Source organism: Dermacentor albipictus, chromosome 1, assembly GCF_038994185.2.
Source record: "Dermacentor albipictus isolate Rhodes 1998 colony chromosome 1, USDA_Dalb.pri_finalv2, whole genome shotgun sequence".
NCBI lineage: Eukaryota > Metazoa > Arthropoda > Arachnida > Ixodida > Ixodidae > Dermacentor > Dermacentor albipictus.
Genome location: NC_091821.1, coordinates 119,287,784 through 119,303,560, shown reverse-complemented (window position 1 = coordinate 119,303,560; position 15,777 = coordinate 119,287,784). Strand labels below are relative to the sequence as shown.

At 42.2% G+C, this 15,777-nt stretch overlaps 1 protein-coding gene and 1 long non-coding RNA gene across 2 annotated transcripts in view; one reads left to right on the top strand and one right to left on the bottom strand.

Moving 5' to 3' along the window:
- Nucleotides 1-15,777, bottom strand: part of LOC135907844 (synaptogenesis protein syg-2-like) — a 572,210-nt gene that overhangs the window by 63,706 nt on the left and 492,727 nt on the right. The window lies entirely within an intron of this gene.
- On the top strand, nt 1,879-15,067 carry LOC135916412 (uncharacterized). Its single transcript, XR_010568928.1, has 3 exons — nt 1,879-2,236; nt 3,008-3,119; nt 14,772-15,067. It is a non-coding gene; the product is annotated as an uncharacterized lncRNA (long non-coding RNA).

Here is a 15,777-nt window from a genome sequence, read left to right as displayed (position 1 = left end):
GAATGATTTCATTAAATATGCTGGTCCTATTCACCAGCCTGTGTGAATTAGTCACTTGTGAAGAAACTTTCCATGTTTCTGTGAAGTATGGGTTAGGTTGCTGCATCAGCTCAGATAGGGTACCAGAAATTGTTTCTACCCGTCAAATGACGAAACACAAGTCTACAGTTACCTTCATTGCCTTTACATTGCACTTATTGTGCAAAGTATAAATGGTATTGCAGCTTTCGAAAAATTGATTCAAAATCAGCTATTTATTTTGCATCCGTATTTTGCTCATGGTGCACATCTTTCTACAGAAATTGCTATATCAATGTCAGCAGTAGGAGCAAAACTAAGGTAGATCATTCTTGTCGCAGATTTTTAGAAAACATTTGAATATCAAGTATACTGCAAGCAATCAGTGCAGGCTGAAATTATTTATTTGCTTCATGACTTACAAACAACAGGCGATGGAGGAATCAGATTTTGTGTATTCATATAAATACTTTGTACGTACAAAGTAACTATGCACAGCACAACATATAATACTCCTGAATTCATGTAGAAAGATTGTAACGCATACTGTTGAGTAATATCTCATGGTGTCTTTTTAACTCTAGAAGTGAACAGTGTACCCATAAAATTTTTGTAGTTGGAACAAATGATATGAAGAAATCATATATACTACTTCAGATGAGTAGACAATTACATCTGCCTTTAACATAGTGCACAGCCCTCAGCACTGAGAACATGCTAGAGATATTGACACATCATAGCAGGATTCACATACTGTAACAAGTTTAAATATTTTGCTTTACAGCTCGATGTCCAGAGCTGGATTGCTATTATCTTGTAAAATTACCACTCACGCCAATTTTCAAGGAATAAAAAGCCGGATTATTTCAGTCCCATTACAGATATTTCTTTTTTTTTATTATCAAGCAAGAACGTCTATAAAAGGCCACTCATTGAAGAAGGCAAACAAAATACAAAATTCCACAATCACAATGCAAGGTCATGCAAACGGCTCGTGGGTTCTATCGCAGATGCAGGTAAATCACAAAGATAACGAGGAAACACTACGTAATCGCGTTTATTCGCTGGAACGCACTGCAGCCACTTGGCTGCAAAAACATCGTACACCACCGCACATTTCTAGCACACACCACGTAGGACACATGTGCGCTGCAGAGATATGTGTTTTTTTCTGAGGAATGTTCGTGAGTCGCACGATAAACACAGAAGGCACGGGCGACAGGCGCGCAACCCGCGCACATTGAACACACCGGCATGAAAGCAAATGCGGACGACACCGGCGTAACCTGCGCTAGACGAGTGATGAACCCTGCTAGATTTGATGCTTTCCGACTGAAACAGTTACAACACGCACGGAAACATCGCACGCTGCCCAAGCGTACATCTGATACCGTGTCAACAATTCCTGAGGCTACAGTTGATGTTGACGACAGCAGAAAGTTATTTAAAACGAAGTGACAACGCACGTAGCACGGGCAGGAGCTCATAACGTCATGAAAAAACTTCAATACAGCTGACTTGAAGTGCAGATCTCGGAGGCCATACTTTTGCTGGCTGCACATGGCAGTTGTTCAAAATCGAAAATACGCCATAAAATTTTTTTCTACAGTGAAGTATAGCGGGCAATATAGACGCTTCAATGTTTTTTCTCTCGCAACTATACGTAGTTGGGCGCAATACGGCACAAAATGAGTGCGTACTGGTTATTATTAATGCATCACGGGGGCCACACAACCGCACAGGTATACAAATGACGCTCGCCCCATGCGGTCGGTTGGTGGCGCAACCCACTACCCTGTTTCAAAGGAGACGCTCATAGCATTCATTCGTCTACACTGCTCTCTATTTCGCAACTGCCGGTCGCCGGTCGGTTGCGGGAGCCGTTGTGATGTGTTTGTCTAATCGTGTGGTTTTGTGTTTGGTGTAACGAAATGTGACTTGGTTCGCGAACACAGAAGTGCCAGAAGATAGCTTGTGTCTCTCTGAAAACTCACCATATGCGTGGCGTGCCAGGCAAATGGGGACCAACGATTTTCATGCCCTGGAGTGCGTTCTCTTTTGTGTCTGGTTGTGGGAAGTTCGCTGGACGTCGCAAAGAAATAATGTGTATTATTAGCGTGCCTCAGCTCGTCCACTACGTCACGGCGTGTAGGCTGGTTGTCGACGCAGCACCAGCAACTTGGAGAGCGCTTTTCGACCGCGTCGTACCATTCAAAAGGTAAGTAATCGTGCTTGCTAACTACACGTGTATTGTGCGTGCTTCTCGTGTGTGCACAGAGTGCACGAGCGTAAAATAGAATCAATAGAACTGCCACGGCAACAGTGGAACCCGTGCTGATGCTTGCTGAGCGCTGGTTGTCAGAATTTAGCTAGGCAAGTTTATTGTCTTAATGCGAAATTGAAAATGATTATAAGCGTTTTCTTCCGTTGAGAAATATTACGTTCGGAAATAATCGTGTTCATTATGTGCGCCTGTGCGTGAGCTCCCGCTTTTCTGCTTAAGTTGCATAACAACGCTCATCTGCATCTTGATAGATTCTAACTGCAATGACGTTTCCTCGCGTATAAATGCTTCTACGTTGTAAATAATCTCTGCTTACGCGGTCCTGAATTTACGAGCAGTTTTAGAAAGAAAAAAAAAACGTAAGCAGTCAAAGCTTGCAACTGGTACAGCTTACTAAAAATTTTTAAGACAAGATGTGTTGACATAACTTATGCGTAACTAAACATGACACGAGACAGTTGCTTAAACTAAGTCATGAAAAAATTGAATTGGTATGTAAACAAAGATTTCTTTGTAATGTGTTGCTGCTGTGTGTGTGTTAAAAATTTTACGGTGATGAAGGGGTCCCTCTGTTGCCACCCTTCATTATTGCAAACATTATTTTCGTGACTATTTTTAGATGCTCCTTGCATGCGTTCACACTGTGACAGCGTTAATGTGCCACTGCTATAAATTAACTGCGAACTTTCCGAACTGATTTTGTAGTGGCGAGGCCGTAACCCACACCAGTGTCCACATAATGGAGGAGCCAGCAGAAATGCAGGGAAATCTTGGATGACTGCCATAGCGCAGTGTGTAATCTGATTGCTTGGTTCAGGTATGTATGATGTGTATGTGTTCCAAAGAGTAGGACCTCGGTATCATTCGTGGATAAGTTTATCAACATATTACTCAACACAGCTTACTAAGTAGGCTAAGTATTTTTGCAACTTGCTGCTTATTTGTTTTCATAGCTGTTATGCACATATTGTTTTCTATATAAAACTAGATCTAACATGTCCTGTTATTAAGTATTTTTTCTTGCATCAATTGCTTGGATGCAATTTAAATTTCATTTTTGTTTGACAGAATAGTTCTTGCAGAAACCCGCAAGGTGGAGAGAAGTACTTAATAAAGGGAAGATCAAACATCCACCTATTCGTTGCAACTGCTGCAAAGGAAACCTGTATGGGTTCCTCAAAAGAGAAGCCTCGAAGTTCAAGAAAAATTCGTCATGGTCCGGGACTTGAACCTGGGACCACTGCCTTTTCGGGGCAGCCGCTCTACCATCTAAACTAACCAGGCAACTAGCAAATGGTAGGGCGAAGTCAAATTTGTCAACAGCTGACAAATTCTGTCTGATTTTCCCTTTATAATTTTTGAAAGAGCGTAGGTTTGGGCATGTTGGTATTCCATAACTTTTAGGTTTTTGGCACACAAAAAGGGGTGAGAGACAGAGGTACGATGCGGACACAGCGCTAACTTCCAGCAATTGTTTTATTCTGCGAAGTGGTACACATACATATAGGTAACAGGCAACAGCGTACGCATGCGCATATGTACTGGTTTCTAATCAGATGAGACAGCAACGAGACGTGTAATGGAAAGTTAAGATGATATCGAAGATGAAAAAGCGACCATGCATAGCCAAAAAAATTTTGTAATTGCAAGATTAGAATGCCATCTCCATCAAGCCACCCTCTGTGACACGTTCAAAAAATCTAATTCTTTTTTTGAAAGATCGATTGAAGGGGCATGCTAACACAGATTATTGAAGCAGCGAAGATCGCTAGTTTGGGGAATGCTCGTGTTAGCGCGCCTTCATTCAATCTTTCAAAAAAAGAATTAGATTTTTTGAACGTATCACAGAGGGTGGCTTGATGGAGATGGCATTCTAATCTTGCAATTACAAAATTTTTTTGGCTATGTATGGTCGCTTTTTCATCTTCGATATCATCTTAACTTTCCATTACACATGTCTCGTTGCTGTCTCATTTGATTAGAAACCAGTGCATATGTGTACCGCTTTGTAGAATAAAACAATTGCTGGAAGTTAGCGCTGTGTCCGTGTCGTACCTCTGTCTCTCGTCCCTTTTTGTGCACTAAAAGCCTAAAAGTTATTATTTTTGCTTAGTACACGGTGTATTTCTCACTCTATATTTTGGCTTTATTGTTTTGAAACTGTTTCCTATGCTGCAGCCTTTATTTCCATCTTCTTTTCTGTTTATTCTACACGCTTGTGCAGTTTCTGTGCACATAAGAATTCAAAGTGTAGTGGGCCAACTATGTTGCATGTCTAAGCACATGGCGTGCTTACCATTGTTTAACATTCATATTTGCAATTATTTATCTCTTGTCCCCAGAATAACTGCCACTCGCAAATACACATTTGATGAGCCTGAACTTTTTGAAATGATCATTATTCACTGTGCTGCAGTTACTGCTCTAACATATGGGTAACAGCACAAACATGATCACAAGAAAGGGGACACATACACACAGTGCTGGCAAACAACTGGTTTTATTGGCAAGGATAGCAACCTTATATATGCCAGTGAAGCAAAGGAAATGAAGGGGAAAACATGTCAAGGGTGATAGCGTGCTAACCACGCAAGCACAATACAGCCAACCAAGCGCGACAATATGCAAACAATTATTTTTCTTTCCCGTCTGAAGCCCCCCCCCCCCCCCCAGTAGCCACATGCAGAAGGTCAAATTCAGCATCAAAGAGAGCAAGAGAAGGGGTGCTAAAGCACCTGCTACCAAATTTTCTGATGTGGTAGGCTTCTAAACTGATGAGTGCGGTCTTGTCACTGCCCTTTCCTAGAATCGTCTCTTTCAACCAGGCCACCCAGTCCGTATACTTGCCAACGTTCGCAACTAAATGTGCATATTTATCATCTGGTTGTTTCTTTTTTTCACTTTTTGAGCGTGTTCCCCTAAACGGTCATTGACACAGTGACCAGTTTCGCCGACGTAAACCATCCCACATGACGTGGGGATGCAATACACCACTCCAATGGACATTTTACTAACGGCGGTTGGTGGTTCTTCTGGCATCCACTTTTTCTGGCGTCACAGATATGTGGCCACAACTTTCCCAGCTCAATTGGGGCAGAGAAACAAATTGGCACACCGTGCCTACTTGCCACCCTCTTAAGATTGTGGGAAAATTTATGGATGTAAGGGACCACCTCTGTCTTACGTGCCTTCCATTGATCCTCAGCCATTGTACTTCCTGATCCTCACTTTAATTTTGGAAGTAGGATTTCAGAAACAGCAGTCAAGACCAAGACGGGGATCCTGCAGCCAAAGGCGGCTTGCCTGATTATTAAACGTGGTCTTAATCTGATGTGGGCACAATTTTTGGAGAGCTGATGCCATACACAATACCGCTATACCTCTCTTAATTGTCTTGGAGTGTGCCGAGTCAAAGGGCAGCAACTCCTTCTTAGCTCGTCGGTAGTAGCCCCAGCAAACATGTCCATCACAGAACTTGATTTCTAGGTCTAAAAACTGTAAACTTGAAAGGTACGGGAGTTCATGGGTGAAACGCAACCAATGTCCATGTTTGCTAAAAATAGAAAATATTTTGCCTAATGTAGAGGGGTAGGGGAAGGTAGGCTGCTTCTTTAAAAGCACTAAAACATTCTCAATATACCTAAAAAACTTTAAAACCGGCATCCATTAAACATCTGTTCCAGTGCATTTTCCACCTTGGCGAGAAAAATGTCAGGAAGAATAGGGGCTACACACAAGCCTATGCAGATGCCATCGCGCTGCAGAAATGACTACTCGTCAAATACAATAAATGTAGTTAATTTAGGGAAAATGAGGTATCCACCAAATTGTAGCAATTGCTACAAAGGAAACCCATGCGGGTTCCTTAAAGAAAAGCCTCGCAGTTGAAGAAAAATTCGTCCTAGTCCGGGACTCGAACCCAGGACCACTGCTTTTCCAGGGCAGCCACTCTACCAGCTGAGCTAACCCGATGGCTAGCAGGCAGTAGGGTAGCAGATGTCAATCGTAACAATTAATTGCTACGATTGACATCTGCTACCCTACTGATTGGGTGGATGTCTAATTTCTAATTTTCCTATAATTAATTACTTATCTCCACCTTGCGGGTTTCTGCAGAACTATTACCACAATAGAAGTAGAGTTCAAATGAAACTGCAATAATGATAGAAAGTTATGAACAGACAAACCGACAGTGTTCTGGAACGATACGTCGCCGTTTTCTATGCAGTCTTTGACACACGCTAGCAGTTGATCCTGCGGAACTGAATGAAACAAGTCCTGCACGTCTGCTGAAAAACCGAAACCAACATGATCATTTCCCTCTAAAATCTACTACTGTGACTGATTGCTTTAGAAGAAATGGGTCGTTCAAAGCTAGCGTCTTTAGCTTCTTAGCAAAAACTGGCAAACACACTTCTGCCACGATCCCTCTTCACTAACAATAGTGCTAAACGGAACTTCGGGCTTGCGTGTCTTGGCTGTGAAAAACCCCCTCAAACTGTTCCCTCTGCTGTTAGATATGTCCCTGGCAAACTTTTTGAGGTCTACTTGCTTACAAAACTCAACGAACTTGGTTTTTACTTGCACTTCACTTTTCTCTCCGGGGTCAAAGTTCTTATTAGCCGCTACCAAACCTTTTTCATTGTAAATTCCCTTGGGTAAAACAATGAACCCACCATTTGTCAGCTTGCATAAGCATCAGGTTGTTACCCTTAAAGAAAGATGTCATTCAAGAATCTAGTACGGTACTAGTCCGGGGTTTTTGGAGCAAACTTTCGCAGGCAGTCAGTACCTTCAAGAAGGCAGCTGTCCCGATTATCATCTTTTCCTGAGTCGCCACTTTTCGATTCATTGCAGTGATATCATGCGCAGGAAATCAGCTTGGAGCCCAAATTTGGATCCTTTCTGCAGATGTTGCATAATCTTCTCTGGTATATGGACGTCCCCCATGACGCTGACATTGGCTAAGACGCAACTGGCTAAGGCGATCGGTCTGTAGGAGGAGAGCTCGTTAGGGTATTTCCCCGGTTTAAGCAGGCCTACAACGCGACTGCATTTCCAAGAATCTGGAACATTTCCTGTCTCCCACATCATATTATAAGATAGAAGAAGACGTCATGATTCGATGCCAAGATGGGTAACGTCGGCACCAGGACCAGACGGAATCACATACGTTATCCAAGGGAATTTGCAAGGAAAAATTTTTTGGTAGCGGCTAATAAGAACTGTGTCCCTGGAGAGAAAAGTGAAGTGCGAGGAAAAATTAAGTACGTTGAGTTTTGTAAGCAATTATGCCTTGGAAAGTTTGCCAGGGACATATCTAACAGCAGAGGGAACAGTTTGAGGGGGGTTTTCAGAGCCAAGACACATACGCCGAAAGTTCCGTTTAGCACTATTGTTAGTGAACAGGGTCGTGGCAGAAGTGTGTTAGCCAGTTTTTGCTAAAGAAGTTCAAGGCGCTAGCTTTAAACGACCCATTACTTTTAAAAAAATCAGTCGCAGTAGTACAGTTTTTAGAGGGAAATGATCATGTTGGTTTCGGTTTTTCGGAAGACGTGCAGGAGTTGTTTTATTCTGTTCCACAGAATCAACTGCTAGCATGTGACAAAAAGTGCATGGAAGATAACGGCGACGTATCCTTCCAGAACACCGTTGGTTTGGCCGTTCATAATTTTCTATCTTTATTGCAGTTTTATTTGAACTCGGCTTTTATTGTATTTGACAAGCAGCTGTTTTTGCAGTGCGATGGCATCTGCATAGGGTCTTGCGTAGCCCCTATTCTTTGTGAAATTTTTCAGGTCAAGGTGGACAACACACTGGAACAAGAGTTTAATGGGGGGCCAGTTTTAAAAATTTTTAGGCATGTTGACACTTATTTGGTGCTTTTATAAACAGCAGCCCACCTTCACCTACCCCTCTACAGTAGGCAAAGTGTTATCTATATTTAGCAAACATGGACGTGAGTTGCCTTTCATCCTTGAACTCCCGGACCTTTCAATTTTAGGTTTTATACCTAAAGATCACGTTCAGTGATGGACATGTTGGCTGGGCCTCCAACCCACGGGCTAAGGAATTGCTGCCCTTTCACTCGGCACTCTCCAAGACAATTACGAGAAGTATACAGGCGTTGCGTAAAAAATAGGCTCTCCAAAAATCGTGCTCACATCAGATTAAGCTCAGTTTTCATAATCAGGTAAGCCGTCTTTTAGCTGCAGGGTTCCCCATCTCGGTCTTGACTGCCATTTCAAAAGTCCTCCTTGAAAAGTTCAAGTGTGGATGTGGAAGTACAATGGTTGAGGATCAACTGAAGGCACCTAAGGCAGAGGTGGTCCCTAACATCCATAATCATTCCCACAATCTTAAGGTGGCAAGTAGGCACGGTGTGCCAATTTGTTTCTATGCCCGAAATAAGCTGGGAAAGTTGTGTCAATGTATATGTAATGCCAGAAGAACCACCTACCGCCGTTAGTAAAATGTTCCACTGGAGTGGTGTATTGCATCCCCATGTCATGTGGGATGTTTTCTGTCCGTGAAATTGCTCGCTGTATCAATGACCGTTCAGGGGAACACCCACAAAAACTGAAAAAAAAAAGCACTAGATGAGAAATATGCACATTTAGTTGCACACGTTAGCAAGTATACGGATTGTGTGGCCTAGTTGAAAGTCACGACGATTCTAGGAAAGAGCAGTGACAAGACTACGCGCATCAGTTTAAAAGCCTTGCACATTAGAAAATTCGGTAGCAACTGTTTTAGCACCCCTCACTTTGCTCTCTTTGATGCTGAATCTGATCTTCTGGGTGTGGCTATTGGGGCTTCAGATTGCAAAGGAAAAGGAAAATAATTGTTTGCGTTTTGTTGTGTTTGGTTGGCTTCATTGCGCTTGTGAACTTGGCACGCTGTCACCCTCGACATGATTTTCCCTTTCATTTCCCTTGCTTCACTCTGGCATATACAGGGTGTCCCACATAACGTGAGCCAAGCATTTAAAAATGAAAGGCGCGTGTGAAGGGAATTGAACGAAACCCATACTATTCACAATAGCCCATAGTAACTCAGACAATTTTTTTGTTTTCCCCATAACTTGCTAATTAAATAAGTTTAATTACAGAACATTTAGTTATTGGCTGAGGACCCCAAGTATGGTACGCAGATTTGTAGATTTGTAGAGCACCTTCAGAAACCACCGATCGAATTCTTTCCTTTACTAAATGTCTCATGTAGTCCTTTTTTTCCGGGTTGCAAAGAAAGCCCATGAAATATGAAGAAGGCCACGTGATGGAGCATAATGGTATTGTGCTGCTCTCAAGCGTGTGTTCGGTGAACAAGGTTGGCTGCATCGTGACTGGTGACGAGAAAGTGGCAGGGCATTCTTTATCTCATTGGCACCGCTCCGCCTGCAGCATGCATTTTCGCCATCATCCGACGGGAGCCGACCTTGTTCACCGAAGGCACGCTTGAGAGGAGCACAATACCACTGCGCAAGCATTCTGTCACGTGCCTTGTTTCATATTTTGCGGGCTTTCTTTGCAACTCAGAAGAAATGACTATGTGAGACATATCGTAAAGCAAACAGCTCAATTGGTGGTTTCTGAACGGGCTCTACAAATCTGTGTGCCATACTTGGGGTCCTCAGCCAATAATTAAAGAGTTGGGTAATTAAATTTAATTAATTGGTGAGTTATGGGGAAAACAAAGGATTGTAGGAGTTGCTATAGGCTATTGCGAATAGTATGCATTCGGTTCAGTTCACTTCCAACGTGCCTTTCATTAAAAAAAAAATTCTTGGCTCAAGTTATGTGAGACACCCACAAGGTGTGCTGAGACACGCAAGGTGTGCTATCCTTGCCAATAAAATCAGTTGTTAGTCAGCACTGTGTGTACGTGTCTGCCTTCTTGTGGTCTGTTTGTGCTGTTACCCATATGTTTCGAGATGAACCAACTCTCCCAAAAGGAAGTATTGATGACGTTACTGCTGTACTGAGGTGTTTTCTAGTAAGCTTGATTTTTTTCTCTCCCATTAAAAAAAATTTTGGCAAGCTATGCCCATTCATGCAAATAGGCATTGTAGCAGTTAAGAGTCTATGTCCAGTTACATTATATTTCACCTTAAGTAAACACAGTATAGATCACATAGTTAGCTGATAGATCCGTGTATTGATGCTCAATCATTAAAGAACACTATTTCGTACATAGTGCTCAATTGTCTCGTTGCTTTTGCTGTAGCATTTGCTCGTTGTTGCTAATAAAATGAATTGAATTTCAACTCCACCACATAGAACATTCCGATTGGCACTTCTGTAATTTTAATAGTGATAATCAACCAACAAGCCCTAATTCAACAGCTGTCATGAATAATTTCTAATACTTTGGGTCCCTTTTCATGTGTTCTGTTTCACACTATGTATTTGGTCAGCACAGTGGGCATTCTTCTATTCAATCTGCTTGGTGCTGTTGAGGTCAGAATATCTTCAACCAGCAAGTTTAAATTATAATGCTATCCGTAAAACTTCGATTACTGGGCAGATGAAAGCATTTTATCTCATTCTAAACGTATCTTTGTTGTAACCACCAGTGTCTAGAGCAAGCATCATATGCACAGCAACTCATAATAAGTTTTAAAGTTGGATGGGTGAGTATGTATAGCTAAGTATACCTGTGCATACATATACTTTCTACATATTAGCTAGTGTTTTAGCCACACGAAGCAGCCTATGTTGTGTTTGCTGAAGTCAAATTTATGGTTGATGCACCTGCTTTTTTTGTTGTGCACTTACACTTCTGTGGTCCCTTAAGCACTGTAGTCGTGTGACAGCTGAAGTATTGCAGTAGTGTCAAAGTTAGCGTGCTCCACTATGCCAACACATACCTATCACCGTATTCGTGCATTTTCTGAGAACCAGCTGTGTTCACTAGTTGAAATTTGTAGTGTCCTTATGAGTTTGCCGTTCAGTTCATGTAACTTTTCAGGACAGAATTTGCACAGGGAGGAAAGGGAGACCAAACAACATGACTGCTGCTAACAACTGTCTCTTTAGTTTCATGGAAGGATTAAAAATAACAATATCACTGGATATGTGCTTATATTGTGCACAAGTTCTTTCAGAGGGAAGATGTAAGTTGTGATATAAAGGAATTAAACCACGATAAACAGTATTTGCATAAAAAGAAAAGTAAATATGTGCAGAATAATTTCTATTCCTTGTCATCTAGAAAGGACGCTTTTTTTGCGTTGGCAATGAGGGCTGGCTCACACGTTTTATTTATGTGGCACGCCTCACTGATTTCTCTCGTCAATTCTTCACCATGGGTGGAAACAGATGAACAATCTTAATTTAGCCTGAGGCCCTATCGCGGCAATGCACGGCCTAGTTGGACGAGCATACTGGTGATTGTTTTGGCACACATTTGGCACATTTAGCTATGGCCAGTCTGCCCTGTGTACATTTGACCACATGTGAAAGGAATACAGTACACTGCCTCTCGCACACACTAGACAAACTTGCTTTAACCAAGGAAACCTTGTTCGCCTGCTCGCCTTTCTCAATTCACTTGTGTACTGTTGTACATGTGTATACGTATGTATGTGTGTACAAATGTGTATCCCTAGCAAGCAATCTACAAGCGAATTGAGAAAGGCACCCAGGCTAGGGATAGGGAGGCTTGCTTAGTTAAAGATACCACCAAATTTGTCTTGTGTTCGTTAGCAGTAGTGTAGTCTATTCCTTTGATCATCTGTATATTTGGTCAAATGTACATTGGGCAGACTGGCTGGTGCCTCAACATGCACCCAGGAGAGCACCATATGTCCCACATGACAATGCATTGACATTACTGATGCTATGCATCAGATTTAGATTGTTCATCTGTCTTGTTCACCTCTGGTAACTGAATGGCCAACAATAACAGTAAGGAATATCACTTAAATACTGGGACGTGTCAGTCCGCTCTCATTATGATTGCGTGAAAAAGAGGAACACTCTCTAAATGACACAGAATAGCAATCACTCCGTGCTTTCTAATTCTATTTGTTATGCAACATTTGTCCTCATTCTAAAAGAACGTTTGTGCAGTACAAGTGCACATGCAGTGTAAATATTTTCTGTATTCCTTCCCATAAAATAAACACTTAAACATTGAATTGGTAGCTTTTGTGCCCTGTGGTCTCTCTTCTGTTCCTTGTGTTGTACGCAAAAGTTAAACATGAACATGCACCAACTTTCTCAGTTACTCGTCAGTCAGTGTTGATAAACTCAAAATGTTTCCAGCCAGAACATTCTTACCATTTATGTCACATCCAGTCAGTATAGTACTACTCTGGCTTTTCATAAAGCATGCTAATATGTACTTCTGCATTTATAGTTTATGTAATGATAGCCTAACAGCACAAGCAAAGAGTTGTAGAGATACAAGCTGTATTTTGGCTATCACTAATTGCTTAGAGGGTGATCAGAGGCGGATACTAAGAGAGCTCTTCTGATTGGATGGTACAAACCGTACAACACCACAGTAACTTTCTCTTGAGCGAGTTGGTCTTTGCTAAATGCCATGCTGTTGTAGTGCAACAAACTGCAAAAAGAAAGATACGAAAGGACAGAAAGAAGGGAAAGAAAGATGGCACTACACTCACAACTGTTTATTAGGCACAAAACTTGCTACATATATATTGCGCACACTCTTGACATCAGGAGCAGCAAAAAGAGCAAGTGACAGGTCATGTTGTTCGTGTGAAACCCAACATTTTCATTTCCACATCATATAAAAACATATGTTTGACTAACACATGCTTGACTACTGATCCGAATGTGATATGCCTCAAGTAGTTCCCACGCGGTTTTATCTCTACTCTTACCTGGGATTCTCACCTCAGAAAAACGTGGCTTACAGGAGCACGATTTGCAATGTGCAGAGAGATGGGTGGTCATACCCTTTTCTAAATTGTTTTTGTTCCCTCATTCACACAATGGCCAATCTGCCCGACACAGGTTTTCCCATAACTTAGCGGTGTCTGGTAAACCACAGCAGTGGACCGCTTTTCCACATAGCTTTTTTGTCTAGTTTCAAGCATCATGTCCAGCAGCTTTTAAAATTCCATATTTCCTCATTCGGTCGTCACCTAGTGGCAGAAACCTCGCTTCAGCAACTCAGATGTAACAATAATCTGAAGGGGAGTGAGGGAAGTAAGCACGATTCCCAAAGAAAGGCTCAGGTGGCACCTTATTACCACAGGGTGAGCCACAGCCTCAAGGTGGTGAACAGGTATGAGGTACTTGTTGTTTTCTTCCTCGAACAAGCTGTCTTGCCTATGTCCCCGAATCATAGAGTGTGCAGTGCAGACGTACATTCAAACATGCAAAGTGCTACGTGGAAAAGTGTTCCACTGCTGTGGTTTCCCAGATACCGCTAAGTTACAGGAAAACCTACATCGGGCAGACTGGCCGTTGTGTGAACGACTAAATGAGGGAACATGCAAACAACTTAAAAGCGCATATGAACGCCCATTTTTTCTGCGTATTGTATACCGTGCTGCTGTACTGTAAGCCACGTTTTTCTGTGGTGATAATCCTAGGTAAGAGTAGCGATAAAACTGCGCAGGAACTGCTAGAGGCATATCACATTCGTATAACTGGTCAAGCGTGTGTTAGTCAAACACCTGTTTTGTTATATGATGCAAAAAGAAATTGATGCAAAGAAATGATGCAAAACGCAAACAAGATGACCTGACACTTGCTCTTTTCTTCCCCTGATGTCGAGAGTGCGCGCATATATATGTAGCAAGTTTCGTGTCTAATAAACAGTTGAGTGTGTCGCCGTCTTTCCCTTTTTTCTGTCCTTTAGAACCTTTCTTTTTCCAGTTCTTTGTGCTGCAACACCATGCCGTACAACCTGTACCACTTTCTACGCTTCACAAAACTGAAAGTCAACTTGGGCTCACTGAAACTGGTTATGTATTGCTTGTGTAGTCTCTTTAAAGATTGCTTTCAAACAGAGGTAAGCCATATAATTTTGTGTGGAGCCCCTACACTAATGCTACTGGACATACTTCTTGCTGCCAGCAGTTATTGACATAAAACCAATGGCCGATTGCACAAACAATAAAAATGCATAAAAAATGCTTGATGTCAGATTTCTCAGGTTCCTGTAAACAAAGCAAATTAGCTGCTTTAATGAGAAATTTTGGCAGACTGGGTGGGAATAGAACCTGGGGTGTGAAACAAGGACACTTCTGTGATGCCACAATATCCATGTGCTTTTGGAAGTAACCGTTGCAGATGTAAACGCTACTGAGGGTGAGCTTTGTGTTGTGCCAAGAACTAGGTCCTTATAAATCGGTTGTCAGTCCCTTTAAGGTGTGCCTACTGTGTGTGTTATATTGTGCACGTCACATTGCAGCCATCTGGTTCACTAAAGATGCTTTCACGTTCCCACACGTAAACAGTCTTAACATGCATCTGCCCTTTTATTGCAGGTACACCTAGGAAATGTATACATTGATGAGGAGTGGCACCTGCTCTAGTGCCATGGCTAGGACTCCGTGTTCTGCAAAGAACTGGCGAAACTGGTGTGGGGAGTTCTGGCACTCAGGATAGGAGCATCACAGGGGCTCTTTGGTGGTGCCTTCTGAACGACCGCAATGTCATTGAGAAGCCGGCATTGAGCCTCCATAAATTGGAAGCTGTGGACAGTATCATCGACATTGTTTCAAATTTGTTTGTGTTATGTTTGTAACAATACATGTATAACAGTGAAATGATTAATTTTCCAGATGCACTTGTTGCATATCTTTCGAGATGTGGTGCCCCTGACCGTAGCCTAGCAGACATGCTGAGAGAAATTAAGTAAGCGTGTAATTGCAAACATGTGTACATGCAGTAAACCTCATTAATTTGAAGTCGTGGGGGCCATGCGAAATGACAGGACTAAGCAAACGCAACTAAAATGGTTTAAAATATATATTTATGTTTTGGCTTCCCACGGGAGACTTGTTCACAATGAAACCAGCAGCAGTGTAGGTAGCGTTCTTATCTGCAGCTCAAAACACGATTAAGGTACTTGGCATACATGGACACGGATGATTAGAGATTCAAGATAACGACACGTAAAATGATTTCATTCCTTAACAATCGAGCGATATTTTTCCTAGCTAATTGTGACGTAGTTGCGCAGTGCTCGGCCAGGGCATTCGATGCAAAGTTTCTTTTCTGGACATCATTCCTGTGCTGTTTAAGTCTTTTGTAGGAGTTACCGGTTTCTTCGATGTAGACATACTGACAGTTCGCACACCAAAGGCCCTACACTACGCCTGGGAACTTGTTTTTTTCCGTACGGTCTTTCACATGCACGAGCTCGTGTTTAAATTTTGGAATGTGCACAGCCTCCACATCATATGACCACAACGCATGCAAGGGCCTTGCTTATGCAGGGGACATATGGTATTGAAGCCCATCTTTCGGGAGTCCAGGGTGGGTGGGTAC